Here is a 7,500-nt window from a genome sequence, read left to right on the forward strand (position 1 = left end):
TGGCGGCCATTTTGGCTGTTGGACATTTGTATTTTATGAACGCATGAACGGATTGTTATGAAACTCGGTTTGGGTCATCAGCTCGATGCCCTGAAGGAGCCTGAGAAGTTTCGAAACAGCGCCACCGAGTGGAGAATTTTTTTGTTCAAATGCTTATAACTTTGGGTGGGGTTGGCTTATTTTCACAAGACTCATCTCCTTAGTCTCCTGGATCCTTGGCGAATCCAATGATACCAGACTTGCCAGGTTTCGGCGTATGGTTTGTGCAGCGTTGTAATTTAGCGCTTTAAAAACGTTAGCTGATATCTTTGAAACCGCTAGTCCGATCGAGACGAAACCAGGGTCAGAAGTTCGGAAACATAGGTCGATAGCTTACTGATAGTGCCCAAATGTTAAAATATTGATAGTAAGGGGGAGTAAAATCCAATCAAAGTCAGGAGTCAGTCATTTTTTACGTGTTTTTTCATATAAATGTCTATAACTCCAAAACAAAATTAGATATTTTCACCAAAATTGACACACACATGTATATCACCTTAATAGGTCTTTAATTGCTCATTGCTGTAGTTGATCTGACAATGCCAGCCATTTTGGCATGTCTTGTCTTCTTCTTTGCGCTTGGCCCCGATAATGGCTGCTTGCAGCTATATATATATATATATATTTTTTTTTTTATTATTATAAATAGACAAACAGAAAATGAATAGAGTGAAAAGTGCTATTCTTGATTGGTCAGGTGCTGCTTTTTTGAAAAGGGCTACAGACTCGGCTTTACAGACTTCAGGTGGGGGCGGTCCAGGAAAAGGTCCGCGAGAGCGATTTCATGCCTCTCTGGGATGGCACCACAAGGCGTCGTTCACTAGCAGAACGTAAGTTCCTGGAGGGTGTGTAAGTCTGAACAAGCGAGTTTAGGTATACTGGTGCAGAGCCAGTGGTTGTAGGCGAGCACCAGTGCCTTGAATTTGATGCGAGCGGCTATTGGTAGCCAGTGCAGACTGATGAAGAGACCGATGTAGAGACTGATGAAGAGACCGATGAAGAGACCGATGAAGAGACTGATGAAGAGACTGATGAAGAGACTGATGAAGAGACTGATGAAGAGACTGATGAAGAGACTGATGAAGAGACTGATGAAGAGACTGATGAAGAGACCGATGTAGAGACTGATGAAGAGACCGATGAAGAGACCGATGAAGAGACCGATGAAGAGACTGATGAAGAGACTGATGAAGAGACTGATGAAGAGACTGATGAAGAGACTGATGAAGAGACTGATGAAGAGACCGATGTAGAGACTGATGAAGAGACCGATGTAGAGACAGATGAAGAGACCGATGTAGAGACCGATGAAGAGACTGATGAAGAGGAGACTGATGAAGAGACTGATGAAGAGACTGATGAAGAGACTGATGAAGAGACTGATGAAGAGACTGATGAAGAGACGGATGAAGAGACTGATGAAGAGACTGATGAAGAGACTGATGAAGAGACTGATGAAGAGACTGATGAAGAGACAGATGAAGAGACTGATGAAGAGACTGATGTAGAGACAGATGAAGAGACTGATGAAGAGACCGATGAAGAGACTGATGAAGAGACTGATGAAGAGACTGATGAAGAGACCGATGTAGAGACAGATGAAGAGACTGATGAAGAGACGGATGAAGAGACGGATGAAGAGACGGATGAAGAGACGGATGAAGAGACTGATGAAGAGACGGATGAAGAGACCGATGAAGAGACCGATGAAGAGACTGATGAAGAGACAGATGAAGAGACCGATGAAGAGACTGATGAAGAGACTGATGAAGAGACTGATGAAGAGACTGATGAAGAGACTGATGAAGAGACTGATGAAGAGACCGATGAAGAGACGGATGAAGAGACGGATGAAGAGACCGATGAAGAGACCGATGAAGAGACTGATGAAGAGACCGATGAAGAGACCGATGAAGAGACCGATGAAGAGACCGATGTAGAGACCGATGTAGAGACCGATGAAGAGACTGATGAAGAGACAGATGACCGATGAAGAGACCGATGCTTTCCTGTAGCTCAAACAGTAGAGCACGGTGCTAGCAACACCAAGGTCATGGGTTCGATTCCCAGGGAAAGCAAGAATTGACAAAATGTAAAATGTGTACCTTGAATGCAATGTAAGTCGCTTTGGATAAAAGCGTCTGCCAAATGCATAAATGTAAATGTAAATGTAAATGAAGAGACTGATGAAGAGAATGATGAAGAGAATGATGAAGAGACTGATGAAGAGACTGATGAAGAGACGGATGAAGAGACCGAGGAAGAGACAGATGAAGAGACGGATGAAGAGACTGATGAAGAGACTGATGAAGAGACGGATGAAGAGACGGATGAAGAGACCGATGAAGAGACGGATGAAGAGACGGATGAAGAGACGGATGAAGAGACGGATGAAGAGACGGATGAAGAGACGGATGAAGAGACGGATGAAGAGACCGATGAAGAGACCGATGAAGAGACGGATGAAGAGACCGAGGAAGAGACGGATGAAGAGACGGATGAAGAGACCGAGGAAGAGACGGATGAAGAGACCGATGAAGAGACGGATGAAGAGACGGATGAAGAGACGGATGAAGAGACCGAGGAAGAGACAGATGAAGAGACGGATGAAGAGACCGAGGAAGAGACGGATGAAGAGACCGATGAAGAGACCGATGAAGAGACGGATGAAGAGACCGATGAAGAGACCGATGAAGAGACGGATGAAGAGACCGATGAAGAGACCGATGAAGAGACGGATGAAGAGACGGATGAAGAGACGGATGAAGAGACCGATGAAGAGACTGATGAGGAGAGGCGTGACGTGCGCTCTCTTCGGCTCACTAAAGACCACTAAAGACCTTTGAAGGGTCTAATCTTCCTAATGTTGAATAGTGCAAATCTGCAGGACCGGGTTGTTGCAGTGATGTGGTCAGTGAATTTTAGCTGATCATCAATCACAACCCCAAGGTTCCTGGCTGTCCTGGACGGAGTTATGGTTGATGATCCTAGCTGAATGGAGAGATTGTGATGCAGTGCTGGTTTGGACCACAAGAAGTTCTGTCTTTGCAAGCTTGAGTTGAAGGTGATGTTCCTTCATCCAGGCTGAAATGTCTGTTAGGCAGGCAGCGATACGAACACCAACAGTGGGATCATCTGGTTGAAATGAGAAGTAGAGTTGAGTGTCGTCGGCATAGCAGTGATAGGAAAAGCCATGTTTCTGAATGACAGATCCCAGTGATGACATGTAGATGGAGAAGAGAAGTGGTCCAAGCACTGAGCCCTGGGGAACTCCAGTAGCTAGATGATGTGACTTAGACACTTCACCTCTCCATGACACCCTGAAGGACCTACCTGAGAGGTAAGACTTGAACCACTGGAGAGCAGTTCCTGAGAATCCCATCTTCATGAGAGTTGACAGGAGGATCTGGGGGTTAACTGTGTCAAAAGCAGCAGACAAATCCAGTAAGATAAGTACTGTGGATTTGGAAGCTGCTCTTGCCCGTCTCAGTGCCTCCGTAACCGAGAGCAGGGCAGTCTCAGTTGAGTGGCCGCTTCGGAAGCCGGATTAGTTGTTGTCCAGGAGGTTGTTCTGTTGAAGAAACATAGAGAGCTGGTTGAACACAACTCGCTCAAGTGTTTTTGCAATGAAAGGCAGAAGGGATACGGGTCTGTAGTTTTCTAAAAGTGCTGGGTTCAGAGAGGGTTTTTTAAGCAGTGGGGTTAGCCGAGCTGGGGAAAGTCCTGGTGTGAAGAGAGGTGTTGACAATGTGAGTGAGTGCAGGAGTAACTGAAGAAGAAATGGCCTGAAGGAGGTGGGTGGGGATAGGATCAAGCGGACAGGTAGTGGGATGATTGGAAAGGATGAGTTTGGAGACATCTGCTTCAGAGAGCAGAGAGAAGGAGGGGAGCGTGTGTGTGATGGTTGTTGAGATGTGTGTGTCGGTTTGTGGTGTGGAGAATTGGCTGCTGATGGAGGAGGTTTTGTTTGTGAAGAGTTGATGAAGGAATGGGGGGGGGGGCAAAGGAGCGAAGAGAATGTTTTGAAAAGTGCACGAGAGTTGGAGCAGTTGTTGATTTTGTTGTGGTAGTATGTAGTTTTAGCAGTGGAGACATTAGTAGAGAATGAAGCAAGAAGAGACTGATACAGGGTAAGGTCAGTAGCGTTTTTAGTTTTGCGCCACTTCCTCTCTGCCGCCCGGAGTCCAGAGCGATGTTCGCGGAGAACATCAGACAGCCAGGGGGCGGAGGGGGTGGTGCGGGCTGGCCTGGATGTAAGGGGACAGAGGTTGTCTAAGCAGGATGTTAGAGTGGAGCAAAGAGTGTCAGTAGCACTGTTAGTGTCTAGTGCTGAGAACTGAGCAGGTGGAGGGAGTGAGGATGAAACCATAGTGGATAGACGAGAGGGAGAGAGCGAGATTACGCCGAAAGGTGATCTGGAGGAGTGTGTGTTGTGTCCGGAGTCAGTATGAGGTTAAGAGTGATGAGAAAGTGATCTGAGGTGAACTAAAGTGTTGTCTGTGGAGCAGTAGTGTGTGTAGATCAGGTCCAGATGGTTTCCTGATTTGTGAGTAGCTGTAGTAGAAACTCGCATAAGGTCAAATGAGGTCAGAAGAGTGGTGAAGTCAGCAGCCTGGGGTTTATCAAGGTGGATGTTGAAGTCACCAAGCAGTACCAGAGGAGTGCCATCCTCCGGGAAGTGAGAGAGGAAAATATCCAAATCATCCAAGAAGTTACCCAGTTGACCAGGAGGGCGATAAATAACTACAACATGGATTTTAGCAGGATGAGTGATAGTGATTGAGTGTGATTCAAATGAGCAGTTGCCAGATAGAGATAAGGGATCGAATTTCCAATCATTTGAGCAAACCAGTACCTCCACCCCTCCCAATCGGGCGAGAGGTGTGTGAAAAAGTGAGATTATTTGAGAGAGCCGCAGGAGTGGCAGTGTCTTCTGCTTTGATCCAGGTTTCAGTTAGAGCCATGAGACTGAGATGTGAATGAGTGGAGATAGATTAAATAAAGCTTTATTTACAGCAGACTGGCAGTTCCAGAGACCAATTGGAATGGACATTAATGTAGCAGAGGAAATAGATACACTACGCAGATTATTAGGAGTACGGCGTCTAGAATATACAGAGCGTGATTTACGGGTGTATGTGGTAATAGTAGAGATTTAAAAGCACATTGTGAAAACGGGTCAGAGAAACAAACAGATGAAAACAAGGAAAACACAAAAGTGGACAAAGTAGAAGGAAAGCTATTCTCAAGTGCCTTGCCGATGTCCTTGCTCTAGTGGAGTCGCGCAGAGTAGAGTCGTATGGTCTTTACACTCTTCTGTCTTTACACTCTTCGGTCTTTACACTCTTCAGTCTTCACACTCCTCGGTCTTCACACTCCTCGGTCTTTACACTCTTCAGTCTTCACACTCCTCGGTCTTCACACTCTTCAGTTTTCACACTCCTCGGTCTTTACACTCTTCAGTCTTCACACTCCTCGGTCTTCACACTCCTCGGTCTTCACACTCTTCAGTCTTCACACTCCTCGGTCTTCACACTCTTCAGTCTTCACACTCCTCGGTCTTCACACTCTTCAGTCTTTACACTCTTCTGTCTTCACACTCCTCGGTCTTTACACTCTTCAGTCTTTACACTCTTCAGTCTTCACACTCCTCGGTCTTCACACTCTTCAGTCTTCACACTCTTCTGTCTTCACACTCCTCGGTCTTCACACTCTTCAGTCTTCACACTCCTCGGTCTTCACACTCTTCAGTCTTCACACTCCTCTGTCTTCACACTCTTCTGTCTTTACACTCTTCGGTCTTTACACTCTTCTGTCTTCACACTCTTCGGTCTTCACACTCTTCAGTCTTCACACTCCTCGGTCTTCACACTCTTCAGTCTTCACACTCCTCGGTCTTCACACTCTTCTGTCTTTACACTCTTCTGTCTTTACACTCTTCTGTCTTTACACTCTTCGGTCTTTACACTCTTCGGTCTTTACACTCTTCTGTCTTTACACTCTTCTGTCTTTACACTCTTCGGTCTTTACAATCTTCTGTCTTTACACTCTTCTGTCTTTACACTCTTCGGTCTTTACACTCTTCTGTCTTTACACTCTTCTGTCTTTACACTCTTCGGTCTTTACACTCTTCGGTCTTTACACTCTTCTGTCTTTACACTCTTCGGTCTTTACACTCTTCGGTCTTTACACTCTTCTGTCTTTACACTCTTCTGTCTTTACACTCTTCGGTCTTTACACTCTTCTGTCTTTACACTCTTCGGTCTTTACACTCTTCTGTCTTTACACTCTTCAGTCTTTACACTCTTCGGTCTTTACACTCTTCGGTCTTTACACTCTTCTGTCTTTACACTCTTCGGTCTTTACACTCTTCGGTCTTTACACTCTTCTGTCTTTACACTCTTCTGTCTTTACACTCTTCTGTCTTTACACTCTTCGGTCTTTACACTCTTCTGTCTTTACACTCTTCGGTCTTTACACTCTTCTGTCTTTACACTCTTCTGTCTTTACACTCTTCTGTCTTTACACTCTTCGGTCTTTACACTCTTCGGTCTTTACACTCTTCTGTCTTTACACTCTTCGGTCTTTACACTCTTCGGTCTTTACACTCTTCTGTCTTTACACTCTTCGGTCTTTACACTCTTCTGTCTTTACACTCCTCGGTCTTTACACTCTTCGGTCTTTACATTCTTCTGTCTTTACACTCTTCGGTCTTTACACTCTTCTGTCTTTACACTCTTCGGTCTTTACACTCTTCTGTCTTTACACTCTTCTGTCTTTACACTCTTCGGTCTTTACACTCTTCGGTCTTTACACTCTTTTGTCTTCACACTCTTCTGTCTTCACACTATTCGGTCTTTACACTCTTCAGTCTTCACACTCTTCTGTCTTTACACTCTTCTGTCTTTACACTCTTCGGTCTTTACACTCTTCTGTATTTACACTCTTCGGTCTTTACACTCTTCTGTCTTTACACTCTTCTGTCTTTACACTCTTTTGTCTTTACACTCTTCGGTCTTTACACTCTTCTGTCTTTACACTCTTCTTTCTTTACACTCTTCGGTCTTTACACTCTTTTGTCTTCACACTCTTCTGTCTTCACACTATTCGGTCTTTACACTCTTCGGTCTTCAACGCGAGACTACAACAGCACATCAATGGATACACTAAACAGACAGACAAACTTTCAACCAGAAAATGAGCTACAAAACAAATGAGAAATGATACAGTACTCCCAGTTGTTGTCTTCCCTGCGGTTTGATAGCTGCTCTCTCGTTTAAAACATAATCTCACTTTCCCTTTGAATTAAGATTTTCTGACTCCATTGGCAGATATTTGTTCTTGTTTTAAGCATAAACTCACTTCATATCTTCAGTCATTCTTCTTCTTCAGTGAGTGTGTGTGTGTGTGTGTGTGTGTGTGTGTGTGTGTGTGTGTGTTGTGAGGAAGGTCAGGATGGAT

General features: G+C 44.9%; 1 protein-coding gene across 1 annotated transcript in view; it reads left to right on the forward strand.

Annotated features, from left to right (window-relative positions):
* The window catches only part of LOC307135624 (uncharacterized protein), a gene marked incomplete at its 3' end in the record, with an annotated part of 11,244 nt that overhangs the window by 935 nt on the left and 2,809 nt on the right, over positions 1 to 7,500 (forward strand). The gene's annotated exons all lie outside the window — the stretch shown is intronic.

The sequence above is a fragment of the Gobio gobio genome (genome assembly GCF_949357685.1).
Source record: "Gobio gobio genome assembly, chromosome: 12".
NCBI classification, from domain to species: Eukaryota; Metazoa; Chordata; class Actinopteri; order Cypriniformes; family Gobionidae; genus Gobio; species Gobio gobio.